Source organism: Meriones unguiculatus, chromosome 14, assembly GCF_030254825.1.
Source record: "Meriones unguiculatus strain TT.TT164.6M chromosome 14, Bangor_MerUng_6.1, whole genome shotgun sequence".
NCBI lineage: Eukaryota > Metazoa > Chordata > Mammalia > Rodentia > Muridae > Meriones > Meriones unguiculatus.
This window is the reverse complement of record NC_083361.1, coordinates 27281050-27299902: the sequence shown is the minus strand read 5'-3', so window position 1 is coordinate 27299902 and position 18853 is coordinate 27281050. Positions and strand designations below refer to the sequence as shown.

Below are 18853 nucleotides of genomic sequence, written 5' to 3'. Positions count from 1 at the left end.
TTACGATATAATTTTGGCTGACATGGCGTGGGGAAGAGCTGGGCAAAGTGAACAAAGAATCTGTGTGTTACTTTTTACAACTTCAATTCTTTTGACATACACATTTTAAAAAAATGCATCAACGAAAGGTATTTTTGCCTTAAAAACGGTTTAGAAAGCGTTGTTTCTGAGCAGAGGCGCGCAGTGAGTCCCATTCGCTTTCCTGAGTTCTGCACACTCCGGGAATCCTCGGGCACAAGACAGGCGCCATTAGTTTGTTCGGAAGCCAGAGCTGAAAGAAGGAAGTCCCGGTGCGGGAAGGGCTCTCCCCTTTCTGGGAAACTACGGACTGCAACCCGACCAAACTGCCAGCACGCCTGTCCCGGCCGCCGTTAACTTTACCCGAGTTTCTGAAGTGTTGTGCGTCGCCCACTCTAAAACCAGAGTTCAAACCGTTTAGGATCGATCCTCACTTTCTCCATAACGGGACGGCGCGAAGCTGCCTTTTGCAGCCAGGCAGGACTTTGTTATTTATTTTCTTTAACCGTGTGCAGGATTTCTGTAGACTCAACTCGCAGCACGAGTAAACTTCACTTCCAGAAAGAAAGGGAAGGAAGGATAGGGCAGGAGGCGGGCGAGAACTCTGCGGAGCTTCGACTGGGAGTCCGTAGAGCCTAGGATTTGCGCAAGCATTGTGAACTTGGGGAAAACGAAAGGGCGAGAGGAGTGGCGGGCTGGGAAAGCGCACGCCCGGGCCTCAGTTTCCAGCGGAGTAACCTCCCCTCCAGCCTGGGAGCGCCAGGGCCCGCGTACGCCGGGAGTGGGTAAACTGAGGCACGGCAGGCGGGGGGCCGGCGTTGGGGGGGAAGGACGCCCACCCGCCCTCCGTAGCTCCCGGTGGCCCCGCCTCAAAATGCACAAAGCCCTGAGCGCGCGCCACCGCGCGCGGCTCGCTCCCCGTTGGGCGCCAGGCCCCGCCCCGCGCGCCCCGCCCCACACCCATGACGTCACCGCGGCGGCAGGCCCCGCCCCACCCGGCCCCGGCGGCATGACGTCACCGAGGCCCCACCCCTCCGGAGCGAGTTCGGTCCTGGCGTTCATTTCATTCCTGTCCTCATTCCGCACATTCTTCGCATCGCTCGCGCCGTGCCGCGCCGCCCGAGCCGAGCCGAGCCTCCGCGGCCCCGCCGCCCGCCGCGAGCGCCCCCCAGCACTTCGCACACTCGCTTCCAGCCCGCGGGGAGTCCGCGCGCCGGGGCCCGGGCCCGGGGCGGCCGCGGCGGGGCGCAGGCCATGCGCTGACCCCCCAGCGCGCAGCGTCGCCCGAGTGCGGGCAGCTGCCCCGGCGCGCCCTGCCCGTCCCGGGAGCCGGCGAGGCCGGGCTGGGGCGGCCCGGCGCGGGAGCACCGCGGGGAGGACCGGCTGAAGTAGCGCGGGGGCGGCGGCCCAGCGCCCCGAAGTTTGCCGCGCCCGCTCGGGCGGCCGAGGTAAGTTGCGCGCCGGGCGGACTCGGGGGCGCGGGCTGCCTAGGCGTCACCGCAGCCGGCGCTTTGTGTGCGGCTCCCGGTGCTCCCGGAGCTCCCGGACGGGAGCGGCGGCGGCGCCCTGCAAGTTGGGCCGCGGCCCCGCGCGGCAACAGGCGGCCCCGCTCGCCTCTCCCGCGCGCCCCTCTCTCCCGCGCTCCTCGCTCTGGCCGGGAGAGCGCCGACTTGGGCGCGATCGCGGGTGGGGAGAGCGTCCGGCGCGCAGCCCGGCGCCTGCAGCCCGGCGACTCCCCCGGCGCCCGGCCCCTTCGGGGTCCGCGCCGACCCGGGCTCCTCCTCCCGGGAGATGAAAGAGGGCTCTCTCGCCCTCGCCGCCTCTCCAGCGCTGCCGCCGCCGCCGCCGCCGCTCCAGTGCACATTCAAGTGGAAAATTTTCAGGAGTCAGCAGAAACATTGTGTCCAAAAAAGACTGAGTCGCACTTACCACCAAACCCGAGGGCCGACTCTCCCTGGAAAACTTCCCCTCGGTAGGAAATACTGGGGGATTTGTTTGTTTATTGGAGGAGAAACGATCCCCAGGAGGGGAAAAGATTAAAAAAAAAAAATCTGGGGACACTTTTAGCCTTTGTTCGCGGCAGCACCGCTTGTTTTCAAAGTCCAGAGGCCCGTTTGAAAGAAAGTTCAACTTCTAGGAGTTTTCTTTTTCTTTTTTAATGCATTAAAAAAAAAATCAGTGCTACATTTTACGAAGTCCAAAACAATGGGGGGCTCACACTTCACTTCTCCTCTTCCCGAGAAAATAAAACCCAGACCAGTTTCCCTCGCTTTTTAATCGTCTTTCTTTTTAAAGATTTATTTAAAGTTGAATGGTGTCACCCGTATAAAAATATTTATGAAACAATGAAATAGCAGCCACCAGCGTTTCTCAGGAGGCTTGTTAAGTTCTTAGAAGCTGTCTGTGATTTACAGAAATGCAAATTGATCTCAGTCAGCGCTGGAAACTTACAGACAGATATTCCAGGAATCGGGAGCGTAGAAAGGCCGGGTTTTAAAATAGCGCATTTGAAAGGAGCCGAGGTCCTTGGGGCAAGAAAGGTCTGTAAATACGATCAGATTTCAAGATAGTGAAAGGAAAATATTTCAATTCCTGCAGATAGTGCAGAGCTCAGTCCTCTCCGCGACTTGTGGCCTGGAAGTTTAGGTGGTCTGCTAGCTTAGGGTGTGCTGGATGCCTGCAGGTGGTTCCTCGGGTGGACAGATCCTTCCCGTTAGGGAGACGCGAGCTACCCGGAGCCAAGGGGCGGCTTGTCTGTGCAAGCCTGAACTCCAGGGTGGGGGCTAGATGTGCCTTGAGCCCGGGGCTGGGAATCGTCCTCAGGCTGTACAGACTGTGCCAGGGGCTTCCGCCTTTCAGCGGAGTCTGCGTTTTTCTGTGAATAGCAGGATCTCTGGGCCCAGGCACATCTGAATGCTTATAAGGGCCAGACTTTAGATCCAACTTTGGTCAGAATCTTTCCTTTTTAGAAGGAAACAGTAGAGCCGGTTACACCACGTCTCCGGAAAGACAAATGCGTTTAACTGAACCTTTGTCAACAGCAGGGTTTTAAACTGTTGATGATTTTTAAGAGGGAAAGCTGTATTTTTCTAATCTCCGTATTTTTCTAATCTCAGTATTTCCATAAATGGTCACAAGATATTTTTGTGCAGTATTTCTTTGAATGTGTAACTCTGTGTCGGACTCTCAGGTTTCAGGTTTTCAACAGAGTTTACAGTTCTCTTATTTGTTGTTGGCATAAAAAAATGAGCTGATAAGCTGTCTCCCTTATTGAGTCTTGTTGAGGTCCTCAGTAAACCATTTTATTTCCCGTTTAATAGCAGGTATTCTTTAAACTGCAGATTTAGGGAAATATTAGAATGCTTTTTATTTTTTTAAAACAAGTTTGAAACAAAGCCAGAGAGACACTTTTGCCTTTACAAAAGAGTAAAAAATAAAAGAGGGGGGAGGGGGAGAAAAAAATCTTTGTGTGAGTTCCTCCTTCCTAGGGTTCTTTATAAACTCCAGGGAACATTGTGGGATTATTGAAGATTTTTGTACAAGCAAAGGCCAGGACTCACCAGGACATGCACACAGTTAGTTAGTGAGCTTTAGTTTGAAGCAGGCAGACCTCAGACTTGTGACCCAGGCTGCAGTACTTACTAAGTGCACTGCGGCACTTAGTGGGTGCTTCCTTCCCACACAGCACTGCACTGTGGAGGTGGGCTTGTGAGGGTCACTTGGCAGGGAGTTGGCTTCCTGGCCCTCCCCTCCTGCTTTCTCTCCCCCCAGCTGCTGTTTCCAGCTGGGATTATGTGTTCACATATTCATTTTGGATGCTGGCATCTTCTGATTTTGGAAGAAGACAGAAAACTAAGAAACAATCCTTTTTTTTTTTTTTAAAGTTCAGTAGGGCATAACCAGTTGATTTCTGTTGGTTCTGACCATATGCAAAAGCAAATGTAAGAAGGTCCGTCTTTATGGAACTATCTGTCCAGACTTGTGCTTGTTCTCGTATTGTCTGTGGGAAAGTATATGACCAGAGCAGTTGCGAGATGGGGACCCTGAACGTGAGACAGGCCATTAGCAGCATTAGGGAGCTGTTGCCGGCTTTGGAAATGGATAGATCCCACCGTCCCCAGTCCATGGCTGTACAAGAAAGAGCCTGAGCATCTGTAGGATTACTTTCCTCTCTAATCTCATGTGTTACGAGTTAATTGTGAGCATAATTATACTGCTTGCAAATGGAAATAGTGATGGTGTCTTATCACTCCAGAGGTCCCTACAGATAACTGTGTACAACTCAGTGGGCTTAAAAATAATGACCACATCCATGCAGAGAAATTAGGGCCCTTGCATCAAAGCTACCATTTTTGGTGCTCGTTTCTGTTCCCCAATAAAGGGAGTATGAAAGCAGAAAAAAAGTGTATATATGTGTGTGAGTGTGTGCGCGTATGTGTATTTCTGAGTAAGAGCTGTTCGGAATCTATCTAGTGATACAACATTGAGTAGGGTCTGTTTGTTCCCCCACCCCCAGAGGCTTAAATTCTGGTTAAAGGGAGTGCTCCCCCTTTTCCTCCCAAACTGCAAGAAAATCATCATCATTTTTATTAATCAAGGCAGGCCCAGCTTCTCTTTTAGAGTTCGGTGGCTGGAATTGCAGACTGCTTGTGTCCTACTTCTGAACTCAGTAAGAAAAATGTTACTGTTGCTCACCCTCATTGACCAACATAAGCTGTGCATGACTGCCTGGTCCCTGGTGATGGCTGCCATCACATTCTGTAGCTGCGTGCTGCCTTTTCTTGTATTAGGTGTAGAGGCTTCAGATCACCTCATTTTAAAGCTGGAACCTTAGTCGTGTAGTGGTCATATGTTTTACTTCGTATTCGTTAGGGTGATAACACCAAGCAGTTCAGGTCTGTCTTCAGCACCAGGTCAGGACTGGGCTTTTGGTTAGCCCCTGTGGTGTGGCAGCTACTGTGCGGATCTGGACAGGGTGTTCCATCCCTCTAGCTTCTGGGGTACAGTGTGTCATGTTGAAATATTTGGGTTTCCATTTTTTGGAGGGTTTTCGTTTGCTTTCAGAGCGACTGGGTTGCCAGTCCTTCGAGGTTCTCTCTTTATGGGCTTCCTAAATGCTGGTTCATGTACATTGAACTTGAGGTTGAACTGTGGTCATTTCTTTGGAAATGTTCAGGCTTTGCCGTAAGGCAGAGTGGAAGAATTTTGAAACAGAATTTTTCACTTGGTCTAGGCAAATGGCAAGTTTTGGTTTTTTGCAGGGCAGGGATCCCGTAAGGTCCGTGTTTCCCAAAGCGTGGTCTGCTGTCAGCCCACCCTCCTCCCATTTTGTTCACTGAACAGCGGGGTGTCTCGGGATGGTTTCCTCAGTCTGGGGGGAGGATGGTGGACACACGCATACACACACACATACACAGTCTCTTCTGATTGGATTGTGAGAGTGGCATTCCAGAGAAGCTGTCCTTTCAAGGGAGGGCTGTGCACCCACACACCCCCATTTCAAGCCGGTGCTTTTTACCTTCTTTTCGTATTCCCATTAACTAGCCTTTAGGGCTCTGTCGGAAGATTTTATTAGCTGTGTTTATCTGAAGCAGGTCCCACGTAGCAGAACTGGAGTGTACTGTGTAGCTGAGGATAGTCCCGAACTCATGATTTTCCTGCTTTTGTGGCTCATGTGATGGATTACAAACCTGTGTCACCGCGCTGGGTTTACAGCACATGCTTGCTTGGGCTCAGCCCCGGGTCTCATGTGTGACAGGCAGCCCCTCTAAGGACCCGAGCCACGGAGCCACGTTGTTGTCAACCACGTATGATCGCTTGTTAATTGGGAAAGAGAGGGTGTCGGAAAGTGAGCTCAGACATAAACGTGGGACAAACTTACTGATGACAAGAGTTAGGCCTCGCCTCTGCAGGGGACGTTCTGGGAGGCTTCTGACAGGTTTAGATGCAGCAGCGAGGTCTGGGAATACAGACCAAACTGATAGGTAAACTGAAAAACTGTCGATAATGGTGGCAAATGTTAATTGTGTGAGAACATACTGAACTTATATTCTCTGGCATGAACTTTTTTTTTAAATACATCAACTGTGCTGCCTTTTAAAAAAATTATAAGCACAGCTTTCTAATTATCATAATTCAGTTCAGCTTCGCTCTTGGATGGAGTTCAAGTGCAATCTCAATTTAACTTGAAAGGAGATTTTTTTTTTTTTTTAATCTGAGAATGTTTAAGAAAATTTGAGAAGTTCATCCAAGAATGTTGTCTGCTTAGGTGCGGGAATGGTGGTCAGGAGATGAAATCAGTACCTTTTTGCAGTAGTTCTGTGGGTATTGAAGACTTCTGCCTCCATTTTTGCTTTGGACCACCTCAGGGACCTGCATCTGAGGGCAGTGTTTATGTCACTTGATGATACATAGCTGCAAAGTCCTTACTGCCAGTCAGTGTCTGTAGTAGGTGGTCAGCTAGATCAGTGAGTATTTTATGATCATCTGCAAAGACCGGAAAACCTCTAAGAAAATAGGAAGACACGTAGAATACTTATACATTCATTTGAGAAAATCCTGGTCAGCCTTTCATGCCAGCCCAGCCTTTGGAAGGTGGTACCTGCTTGCCTTCACACCATGACTTCCTGGTGGCTTTGACAGCATCTGTCCCAGTTCCCCATATCCTAAATATTTTCTATGACCTTACTGTCTTACTCAAGGAAAATGAAGTTAATGAAGAAAGGACAACTTAGATGGCCCAGTTCCTGCTGCCGAAGTGCAGAGAGAACCCACAGAAACCAAATGACTTCATTTGCTCTGGCTCCGAAGAACTGAATTCACTTCCATGGTGGTGGAATAAAAGAAGCCAAGTGTTTTAAATAGCCACTCCCCGAGGCCCGCCTGGCCTGAGTGTTTTTTGAGAAAAGAGCATTGTCTGCTCCTGCACTCGCTGGGAGCCTGCCTGCTTACCCTCCCCCACCAGCCATACTCCAGCCCTGAAGCTGACATCTGCTTTTCTTGTTCACCTGATCCGTCCCCATCCAGAAGGATCTATGCAGGGTGCACACATGTGCATTCTCTGCAGGTAACCCTGGTGTGTGACGGGAAGCGTGTTCAGTGTGTGTTTCAAGTTCCCACTGGGGAAAACACAAAGCTAATAGCACAAAATGAAACCTAAACACATGCCTCTGCTGTTGCGCCTCTCTCTGACCACGGTGATTTCTGGGCAGGCGAGCCTATTGTTGTGGCAGCAACAGGCAGCAGAGGTTGGGGCACCATATGGCCCAGGAGGGCCTCAGATAAGCTGTCTACTGAGTCAGCTTATCAATAGCACTTTGATATGCCTCGCTTTCAGATCACCCGATTCCCAAACCAGTGAGAGCCCCTGTTTCCTTTGGAAGGATTCCTTTCAGTCCTTTCCCTCTCTCGGCCTTTTCACTTCAGAGCCTTTCTGGGACAGTAGTGGTTAAAGTCAGTTCCTTATCAGCTGAAGGGACGCTCCTGCCATCTGAAAATCCTTCTCAGGTGTGGAACAGGCTCATTTCACATTGGTAGCACCAAGAGTTCCCTCAGTTCAGAGTTGTCTTTTGTTTTAAGTATTGAGGAGATGACGTTGCCACTGTTTCCAGCCATGATAAAAGGTTTCTGTTGTTCACTCAAAAAACAAAAAACTCCCTAGTTTCCTTTCACCTTCATCATGAAATGCAAAAAAATGATTGACATGTGTGTTTGGAAGGGGGCCTGTGATTTGGAGACAAGAAGTGGCTGCTTTTTGTAACCAGGAATTGTTAAATGCTTCTAGAGTATCCCTCAAGGCCGAAAGCGAGTCAGAACCACCCTTGATGAGCTGCTGGGCTGCTTGCACAGAGTAGATGGTTTAGGAAGTTGGGCCATGCACAGGACGACTGGCTTATCAGCCCCTGAGCAGATGTTTTTTTTTTTTTTTCTTTTTTTGGCCTCAATTCCACGTGCCTGGGAAGCCACGGTGAGACGTTTTCCCATCATCTCCCCATCTGTGTGCACACCCACTCTTCAGGCCCCTCACCTGTTTCATGATGCTTCTGTTCATACCCAGGCAGGTCAGCCTCTATTCCTGCCTATACCATGAACAGCCAGTGGAAGCCACTGCGCAGTGCCCGGGCCCCTCCGAGACCAACAAGTTAGCGGGGAAGGTCTAACCCTGAAGGGCTGGACTCTAGAGTTCTGAGCTACCAAAGGCCTCTGAAGTTGTCTGTTCAGGGAAGGGGACCATGTTCTATTTTTTGTTTCTCTTTTTAGCTTCTGGCGGAGTCAGATTAAGTGGTTTCTCAGTTATCTGTGAGGTTGTCTGTGTCTAAGAATTTAGAGGCATCTTCATGAATTGAAAAACAGTGTACTCGAAGTTCTACCTTGCGTGCCATCTTACTGGCCCACCTTTTTGAATGAAAGAAGCAGTAAAACAACCCAGACCATTCTCCTGTGTCTGGCATCACCAACTCTGTTGGAGAGGCCTGTAGTTGTAGTTGTTTCCAGATGTGATTCCCAGGGCTTAGGGCAGAGTTCTGTTGAGGTCCTGCTCTGAGCGAGGCAAGCCCTAGAGCCCCTCCTGTGCATTGGAGCACCGAGGGGTCAGGGGTAGCCCAACAGCAGTTCTGAATCAAACTTGCAGGGACCACGGTGCCTAGCTTCCTGTCCTCATGCTTCCTCTCCTTTCCTCCCAGGCACTTGGGCATCCGGATGCCCCTGATCTTTATGGAGCATCTGCTTGTCCTTGTGCTGTGCAGTGACAGCAACTTGGTGATCAGGAAGAGGCAGCCAGTCCCTGGGCCCCTCCAAGACAGACATGCAGTTAGTGACAAGTTAGTGAGGAAGGTATGTGAATTGAATTTCCTGAGTTCTAAAGGGCAAATCATATTTTCTTTCCTCTTTTTTGAGGTGCTGAAGCATCAACCCCCCCCCCCCACACGCATACACACATGCATTCTCTCTCCCTCTCTCTCACACACATAACTTCCTCTAAGTTATGTCCTCGGCCCAAGAGGTCTTCTTTTTATTTTACGTACCACAGGCTGGCCCGGAACTTACTATGTAACCTGAGGATGACTTTGAACTGTTTCTATCTCCTGAGTGCTGGGGTTCTGGGTCACCATGCCTGGATTATTCAAACCCTGGGCTTTCTGCAGATGGGCAGGCACCCCCCAGTTCAGCTATACATACACATCCTCAGCTTTTAGAAACTGGGGTGTGTGGGAATGGGAGGCTCTTCATGGCTAGCCATGCCATGGTCCTGATCTTCCCTGTGACTGCAGATACTCTTCAGAGCCTGTAGACTGCACCCCATCGGCGTGAGAAGTCCCAGAGTCAGCACATCTAAGAATGTCACACCTCCAGGGGTGAGGTGGTGTGGAAAAGTCTTGGCTGCTGTGTTCTTGGGCTTTAGTATCTTCATCAAGAAGTTTCCTGGCCTCTCTCAGCCCCTCCCCCCACCTAGTTTTAGGACAGGGCCTTTTAAAATAGCCCAAGTTGGCCTGGAATTCGCGATCTTCCTGCCTCAGCTTTTGGAATGCCTAATACCACTGGGTCTGCCTGCTGTCTTATCTGTGAATCTGCAGAGAAGGCGGTCTGTGCACTAACTGCAGTGTGAAATGTTGACGTGGCTGACCAGACTTTCTAGGGATTGCCTTGGGGTCAGCCTTCAGGGTGGCTCTGGAGCATAGCCAAGGCTGAGGTGGCTCCTCAGAAAGCCAGGGTCTCATCCAGGCAAGGTTTAAGCAGCGCTGCAGAATCTCTTACCTTCATCGCCTGGAGCCGCCCCCTCCCCCCCACCCCCAGTACAGTAAGTGGAGGAACCCATCAGTTAGTACATAATACTTGAAGTTACCTTTGCCAAGTGGTAATAAGGAAGTAAATGAAAATTCTTCAGAAAATAGGCAATTCATATCTTTCCAAAAGAAAAGCCTTTTGGGGGCTTCCTTCCTGATTCTGAGCTTGGTGTCTGCGGGTTCTTTTGCTGACTGTTTGGAAGGGGCCTTTTCCTAGGGAGACTGTGCAAAGGACTTGGACCTGTCTGGAAATCCATTCCCGAAACTTCTTAGGGCACACAGAGCCCATGCCTGTCTACACTGTCCTCTTTGTAATTTTGGTTTTTACTAATGTACCTGTGGCTGACCTGGAACTCGCTGTGTAGACTAGGCTAGCCTTAAACTCTGCCTCCCCCTGCCTGGACGGATTCGAAACTCTGAGGCTGCTTAAGGCGGGCTGCCTTCAGTTTCCTCACCTGGAAGATGGGATGAGCGCACAGTTGGTCTTTGCTCCTCTAAGCCTCCCTTTTCTGGACTGCAGGTACATTTCACATGTTAATTCAGATGCCCGTGCGGGTGGGGCGCAGCTTTTTTTCCCCCTCCTGGTTTATTTGCTGTTTGCATATTTAAGGGAATAGGACATTTGTCAGCCTGAGTGATGAATGTCTAATTCCAGGTATTTCCTAGGTAAATGAGCCGACTGCTGGACTCCCCGGAAACCAGATCGCCTGCTTTATTTTTTTATTTTTTAATTTATTTTTTATTCTTTTGAGTTCTTCTCACAATTTCACCTGGGTAGTTTTTGAAGCCAGCTGCCCCCAGCTGGTCCTGCTCTGCTCAGATTATCAGCTACAGTTCAGGGTGTATCATTGACCCCGAGTTTTTAGGCCAGTTTGGTTCCATGGGAGCCTGAGTCAGGGTCTACCTGCATTTTTTTTTTTTTTTTTTTTTAAATTGCCTTCCTTTCCTTATCTCTTAGGAAGCCATGCGTGGAAGGGTGTGCTACTCAGTCAGGTTTCCCAGTCTGAAAAAGTTAAAGCTAAAGATGTTTTAAAAATTGCAGGGAGGAAAGCTGTGTGCTGGAAGGAGGCTTTGGGGGGATCTCAAAACCCGACATAGCCCTGTCCCTGGCATTCTTGAGAGACAGTGTGTTGTATACGTGCAGAGGTTACGCTCTGCAGCGAGTGGAGATGGGTGTGAATTGTGTCTTCAAAGCGGTGGACCTGGGCTCTAGTCTCTCACTGCACCACTGGCCTCTGTCGTGCACCTTGCCATGTCCCATGAGTTTTGGTGGTGGTTCAGACAGTTACTATTTTGACCTAATGAAAGGGGCTTCCAGTAGTTTTCCGGGTTTAGTGAAGAAGGGACAAGAAAATCCAGAGAGGTCCTTTAAAGCAGCGATTTCCAACCTTCCCAATGCTGAGCGCCTTTAATACAGTTCTTTGTGTGGTGGTGGCACCCTAACCATAAAATTATCTTGTTGCTATTTCATAACTGTAATTTTGCTACTGTTATGAATCTTATGAGTATCTGATACACGACCCCAAAGGGGGCTTTACCCACAGGCTGAGACCACTGCACTTAAAGGGACCCACGGGGGTATTTCAAATGGAGCATATTCGGTTGAGTGTGGCCTAGTAATCCTGGCCCAGCATGTACAAGGAGGGCCTGTGCTCTTCCTCCTAGCATAATCTGAGCCCTGTGAGTCAGAAGCAGGCAGACAGATCTCTCTGAGTTCGAGGCCAACCACAGCTATATTATGAGAACCTGTCTCAAAACAAAGTGTGGGAAATTTTTTTCACTTACTAAGTGCTAGTAATGGTGAGTTACTGGCTCCCGAATGAATACTCTTGATTAAATTTACTTTTTGCTTGTTTGGTTGTTTGAGACAGGGTCTTATGGAGCCCAGGTTATCTTCAAACTTGCTTGCTGTGTAGCTAAGGATAACCTTGAGCTTTTGATGTTTAAGCCAGGAAATTGTGCCTTCTAGGCAGGCACTCTATCAGCTACTCTTAAGCTGGTTGAGTCCAGTGAAAGGACATCATGAAGGTTCAGGTAGGAGATGATGTCACCTGGATGGCACATGGGGCTGCTTGCCTATCATGTCCAGTTTGCGACTTGTAAGGTGGGATGGAAGGAGCCTAAGCCATTTTAATCCATAGCGCAGCTTTCAACCTTTGCCCTGTCCAGTTTTCCTAACGTCCACGGGGCTTTTCTCACTCCTTTGCCCTCTAGTCCCATCCCGGCCAATGATTACAGTTTCTGATACTTCTGCCCAATGTGGCTTCCCTTGGCAGATAGCCTGTTTTACTTTCAGAATATGCCTCAGCTCATAGGATGCGGAGAATGTTGCTGAGGATGGAACCCATGACTTCCGGCCCATCTCCATCCCCAGCTCGTTAGTTACGCTGGAAGGATCCTCAGAGGCAGTTTCCTCCACAATCCTGTTGCTTTTAGCCAGGCCCCTCCAGACCCTGTGCCGTTCCTGTGGATCAGTTCTTAAGTACTGAAGTAGCCAGACTCAAGACTGTTCAGCCTCTTCTGTTTCCTTATAGGCCAACAGTTTAATTTAGAAAACTTTTGACCCATTAGATTTTGGAAGGTTCCAGCTGTGCTGTGAGCTTTGGTGTGTCTGGTTCAGATTCTCCTTTGGAGCCTGCGGTCCTGTGATGAAGGAGCAGGGGTCCTTAGCCTTTTTCTGTTCTTTGGTACTGGGGAAAGCTAGGTGGAGTCTGAGAAAGGTTCGGAAGAAATCTTTGCCTTAAACCAAAAGTCAGTTGTTAGTGGTTTTTTGTTTGTTTGTTTGTTTGTTTTTGAGACAGGGTCTCACTGTGTAGCTCCACCAGCCTGGAACTCACTCTGTAGGCCAGGCTGGCCTCTGAACTCAACAAATATCTGGCTGCCTCTGCCTGTGCAGCGCTGCCTGTGCAGCGCCCCACCACGCCCTGCTCTGCTCTAGCTTATCTAGCTGTGTTGTCTTCACTGCCTATTGTTTAGTGTCTTTGAAGTTTGAAGGACACGGGAGCCTCTGGATTTGGTCTTCCAGCCCAGGGAATATACTTTCATTGGTGCCATTGCCAGAGAGATGGGCATTGAAGGAACTCAGTTTGGGGCTTGGTCCCTCTGCTCCCTGGCTGGTAGTGTAGGCAGCTTTGGCCCAGAAGTTTCTGTCCTTGGTTCTCCTGTGGCCGTAGGCTTGTGCTGGACTGGGACTTAGCCAGGCGAGCTCCCTATCATGCAGTCCTGCTGCCTTTGCATCCACGGCTTTAGATCTACTGTGATGCTGGGGCATCTGCCCCTGGAGCTGCTTGGGCGTGTGAGGTGGGTCCCACCAAGCCCACACTTGTCCTTTTTAGTTGTGATAACTCCTGAGCTTCCCTGTGGGAACTTTGGTAGGAAGGGAATGTAGGTTCTGTTTTTAAGCCAGCTCTCAAACACCAGACATTTAAATGTAAAAGCTCCATTTGTAATTGAGACCCTGTGGAGAAGCTCCGAGAGGTTTAGTAAGCTTCCCAAGGTCACACAGCCAGTTCTTAGATATGTTGACTAACGAAGGATTTAGGATTAGCTCACCTATCAGGTTTTATTGTGGAATTTGAATGAGCTAAGACAGTCATTGATGTGGAAACAAAGAGACTTCTCTCTTAATGGTTTTGCCTTGGAAAAGGGATGGATGGCGAATGATACTTATCTCTGGCAGTTCCATTTTCTCTATTTTAGGTGTAAACCTGTGGTCAAGATTTTAAAACAGTTGGGTGTGGCCCAGGGAGCCTCCTGTTTGTCTGGAGGCAAAGAGCAAAGGTCGGCTCTAGCTTTTGGTTTTAGTCTTTTGCTGTTGGAAGGCATTAGTCCTAAAGCATTCTTTATGCTACTGACTCCTGCTAGGGTGGGACTCCCCCCAGGTGACCTTGATGAATTCCACCCCCCACCCCCGCAGCGACTCCTGCTTCTCAGAGGCTGAACTTTGAGATGACCTGGGGTGGTATTCTCTGATACCTTGGGTTTAAGAGATAGATAGGTCTGTAAACTTGGTTTTAAGAGAGAAAGCTTTTGTCACTGTTTTCCTCTGCTCTCCCTAGCTGGTGGTTGGGGTTCCTAGTTGCCAGTTGTGGGGTCTCATCTTCGCCTTCACCGCAGCCTGCTCCCTCCCAGGTCCCTTTTTAGATGCTTCTGTTGTGGTATGGCCCTCAGCCTGGTTCACTATTGTACTTGGTGCAAATCAGCCTGGTAGTGTCCTGGCCATCAGACAGAGGTCCAGGTCCTCTTTGCTATTGACAGAGTGACCCAGGCCTAGCAGTGTCCTCCCCTGAATAGTGGTGTGGGGAATAGTGCTCGAGGGTATGAGGCCCGTGAAATCGCACAGCCAGCCTTCAGGAAGCCCCTCCAACCTTGCAGGAACTCCTGGCTCCCTCCACCCCGGGTCTTAGTCCAGCTAAAATGGAAGATTTCCCAGTGGCCTTCTTTGGGGAAAGGGTGAGTTTCAGACTCCCCAGCTTTCCTCCTTGCTGGAGTTCCTTCTCTTGCCCCACCCCCTGCTTTTCCTTTTTCTTCCCTGTTTCTTTCTGCCTTTTGAGATTATCTTGCTGTTAGTTTAGGCTAGCCTCAAGCTTACATCCTCCTGCCTGTCTTCTGAGCTCTGGGATTGCAGATTTCCAGGCCTGGCTTTTCTCCTACTAAAATGGTTTCTCCTGCACGTGCACACATGTGCGCACATACACACACACAGAGGGAGGGGAAGAGGAGTGGAGGAGCGGAGGGAGGGAAGAAGAAGGGGGGACAAACACACAAGAGACACACATATACACATACCCTCTTTTCTCACTGAGAAGGGCTATGGGGGAAGCATCTCTCCCCCAACTGTGTTGGAGTTCTTGGCTTATAGGTCCTAGCACTAAGTGTTTTTTGCAAAGACAGTGCATTATGATCTTCCTGAGCTTCCTTGGCTTCCTTGATCTTGAGCCCAGCAGCCTCATTGATCCTGAGGAACACTATTCCTTACCTGTGGCATGGTCATAGTTGTGGGCTTCTGGGTTATTTCAAGGATTGGCGTGGTGCCCCCTAAGCAGGGTGATCGTAGTTCAGACCCATCACCCTGAAGCTGACTGCGGCCCATTACCTTTGCTGTCTGACTTTCCTGTTTCTGTTTTGTTTTAGATTTCCAGTCGTGAGAAAGTGTAGCCTAGCAGAAGGCTAGGGAACCCCCATGAGCCCTTTCTCCTACTCAGCAGCATTCTCCCGGCCCCTCTCTTCCAACCCTGTCTCAAAGTACTTCTGGATGCCACACTGGTCATCTATGAAGTTTCAGCGTGTTCAAGCGATTGCTTTTAAAAAAACGCTGGGTGTGGGGTGGGTGGGGCTGAAGAGATGGTTAAGAATGCTGTGTTCTCGGTGGAGGTCTGGAGTTCTGTTCCCATTGTCCCTGTCTGGCTTGTAATTCCAGTTGCAGGGGATCCGATGCCCTCTTGTGGCCTCTGCAAGCACCCTCACGGAGACATGCATACCCCACACCACAGACACACACTTAAACATTTTAAACAACATCTTGAACCCCACCAGCCGCAATATCACGATCACACTGGTACCTTAATAACTGCTTAGCGTCGAGGCTCAGAGCTCCTCGATTGCCTCATAAATGTTTTCTCCAGGTGAATTGTTCAAATCAGGGTCGAAGCAAGACCAACAGGTTAGGCTTGGTTGCTGTTTCTTAAAACTGTGGGGTTGGGGAGATGCCTGGGTGGGTAGCGCTTGCCACACAAGCACTGGGACCCAAGCTCCGAACTTTAGAAGCCATGTAAAGCCGGAGGAGGCAGCACAGTGTCTGGAAACCCAGCATTCCCACGGCGCTGTGACAGGAGAGTCTCCAGGCAGTCACAGGCCAGCCAGCCTGTATGTAGCACACACCAGTGAGCAAGGGTCCCTGCCTCAGACTAGGTAAGGATCTTCTGACCTTTGAACTCCCTCCCGTGCCACTTGCACTTACACATAAATGTGTGTGTGTGAGGGCAGTGCTTTTTGTACTGTTGGTCCCATCTGCATTTTGTAGCTGCTGCTACAGTTTATTATCCTCTCTGTTCCCGGATGGATTTTTGCAACTGAGAGTTAGATCTAGAGGCTCTTAAATCTGGAGTTCAATCTGTTTTGTGTTGGTTTATTTTATTTTATTTTTTAAATTATGTATCTGTGTGTGCCTATGTGTGTGTGAGTGCAGGTGCCTACGGAAGCCGGAGGCAGTGGGTCTTTTGGAGTCGGAATTATAGGTGGTTGTGACCTGTCATTGTGAGTAGGATTGCAAGAGGGTTCTGCAGCCCGCAGTCATTTATTTTATTTTTTTGACGTGCACATATTGTCTGCTGTCTCGCTATGGGAGCATGATTGGTTATGCTTGCTGACTTTGCAAATGGATACTCTGTATCCCGTGTTTCAGGTACTTTTCCCATGTTAGAATACTATTATGAGCTGCTATTGCCAGCTGCTTGTTTAACCTTGCATTCCACCCCTTAAAAGGAGCGCAGTGTCAGCCCCCTACCTTGTGACTTACTTAGGTAAGTGTCTCCCGGTCTGCTGCTATGTTCTGCCATTTTCTGTTGCTGCTTTTCGATTTTTGTAGTCACAGATTTTAGGTTTTCGGATGTGTCTGAACACGTTCCAGTCACATTCATGCTCCCCGCTGGCCAGCAGTGTTGGCTTTCATTGCCTCCTGTGTCTATTTCCTGGGACCCTCTGCTTCCTCGCTGCTCCGTCTCTTGTGCATTCCCAGGCTTGCAACAAGTGTCTCCACAGTGTATGTCCCTTCTGTGGGAAGAATTTTGATGTCACACTTTGTGTTTACCTAGGGCCTCTGGCTTGGAATCGGATTCCGCCTACTGTGTCTACTCCTTGATCCGTCATAAGATCATTCTGTGTATGTTCCCGTGCTGGCCAGCTCCTTTGGCTCTCCTCTGCCACATTCACACATCTGCTGGTCACTTTACATTTCCCTTAAGAAAAAACTCCAGACAAGTGCAGTAGCTATGCCTGCAGCCCCAGCACCTAGGAGACTGAGGCAGGAGGATGGCCAGCAGGCCTGCCTGGGCTCTATAGTAAGGACCCCTCCCCTTACAAGCTTCCAAACTCACCAAACAATCCCCAAATTGAAGAGTAACCTGTGTTTTAACTGTGGTTCATGATTTGACTTCAGAAACCAACATTTCTTCCCCATGTTTCCCTGGTAGGTGTCTTACTCCTCATCTACCAAGCCAAGCCCAGGGCCATGCCCCACTCCATGGTGGCTCTGGGCCCGCATACTGCAGGCTTTATTTGAAGATGCTTACTGGGGCCATTTACATACGTCTCTTAAGTAAATACTAGATTAAGTGCTGTAAGTCCTCTGCTCAAAGTGTTTAAAGTAGAATATAGTTAATGTTTCAGTCACTTAAGGAATTTATCGCTAATTTATTACTTTTATTAGTTAAGAACGAATGTGAACTGTAGTTCCCGGCAGGTCTCCCTGGAGCACAGCTATTGCTTTACCATGGTGGGAATGTGCTAGTAAGCCCTGGTGTATCCAGAATGAGTGTTGTTCGTTTAACAAGCCTGTTACTAAACTTATTTTTAGATATTCCTGCCTCTGCTTCTTGGAAATCGTTTTGTGCCCATGTTGGTACATCACTTAGGCAGAGAAAATAGGGGAAAATGGCTCATTTTTTTTTTTTTTTTTTAAATATGAGCTATAATCTCTTCAGAAGTTCCGTTGGCGTTTAGGCTTTCAGCTTTAGCGGCTTCTTTCTTGTTTTGTTGGCAAAACAAAGCCATGTGTAGTGCAGCACCGCCTGGAAACAGCGTGAATGAGGAATCCCGACGTTACCGTCTTCTGAGCTGACCTGGCCTGGGAAATCATGGCACAGATTTGGTGCCCCCCACTCCCTAGCCTTCCTTTAACGGCCCCTCTGTGCTGTGGTCGCAGCATTAGAGGTTTGTCTCCACCCCTCTGCTCCATGTGTACCCAGAAAAGGGTACAGAGCCTCTTAGCTCACAAGACAGGCCTCTGACTGGAGGGAAACTGGGCTTCACAGCGGGAATTTTCCTCACTGCCCTGTAGCTCCCCAGCACAGTGGAACATTCAGGAGGCCGTGCTGAAAGCTGTCAGAGAGAACTCTGGATGGGAGCCACTGACGTCATGTCAGTAAATCTGATGGGGGAGCCCTGCTGCCCAGCGCCTGCCAGCCCCTGTGCTTTGGTCTTGCTTTGTCACCCATGCTCTGGACCTCGTCACCCTTGCTCTGTGCCCCCACCCCGCCATCCCAGCTGGTGCTCTTGTTTTCTACCCAGCTTGTACTGAAATCTGTAAGCACCCATGAACACCACTCTTGAAACTTGCCCTGCGCTTCTTGTGCTGTTGGGGTTGGGGAAGGAGCACCAGGATCCATGGGTCATCAGGCGCGGTGCTTAGAATTTCCCCTCAGTGGTTTTGTCTGTGATGATAAACTGATCCAGAAGTGCAAGGGCCCAGGATTGTAGCTAACACTTTTATAATTTACTCTTGGACAGTTTAGGGCATCTGTTTTAATGTATTTTGCTCCCCTGCACCTTCCTCGAAACCCTCAACACCCTTTACATTCCCTGAAGCCTCTTTCTCCCAGCAAGGCCCTCCCTCCCTGGGTGTCCTTTGTTTGTGGCCCGCTGCGTTTAATTAGGGTTACTTGCACGAGGACGGCAGGTGGGTGCTGCTCTTCTGCAGAATCATGCTTATAAGTGCTGGACTGTATGCTTGCTTGTGTGTGTCTGTAAGCATGTGTGCGTACAGGTGTGTATATATGTGTACCTCCCTGTGTACACATATGTGCCTGTGTGTATGCAGGAGAGAGACGTGTGTTTAGCATGAGTGGGAAAAAAATTGCAGTCTTCTTCCTACATGCAGAGTGCAGTCTTTATCACCCGTTGCTCGTTGGTCAGCTAGCCTCTGGGTTTCTCTCTCTTGTCTCTCTGAACAGTTCTGCCCAGCCATGCATTTTTGCACATCTTGGGCTAGAATCTCAACCCCACACGGGCCTGAATTAAAATATTGCCGTGCTAAATCTATTTTTACATCTAGGGGA

The 18853-nt window shown here is 49.6% G+C and overlaps 1 protein-coding gene across 7 annotated transcripts in view; it reads left to right on the top strand.

Moving 5' to 3' along the window:
* Positions 1-1364: 1364 nt before the first annotated feature.
* Tead1 (TEA domain transcription factor 1) overlaps positions 1365-18853 on the top strand; it is a 215927-nt gene continuing 198438 nt past the window's right edge. For 4 of the 7 annotated variants that reach the window (XM_060367019.1, XM_021627815.2, XM_021627798.2 and 1 more), the window contains exon 1: positions 1365-1466. The gene's annotated coding sequence lies outside the window, so the exon portion shown is untranslated. Of the gene's footprint in view, positions 1467-1900; positions 1991-18853 lie in introns of those variants that run through there. The other 3 variants (XM_021627802.2, XM_060367017.1, XM_060367018.1) reach the window with 3 other exon arrangements.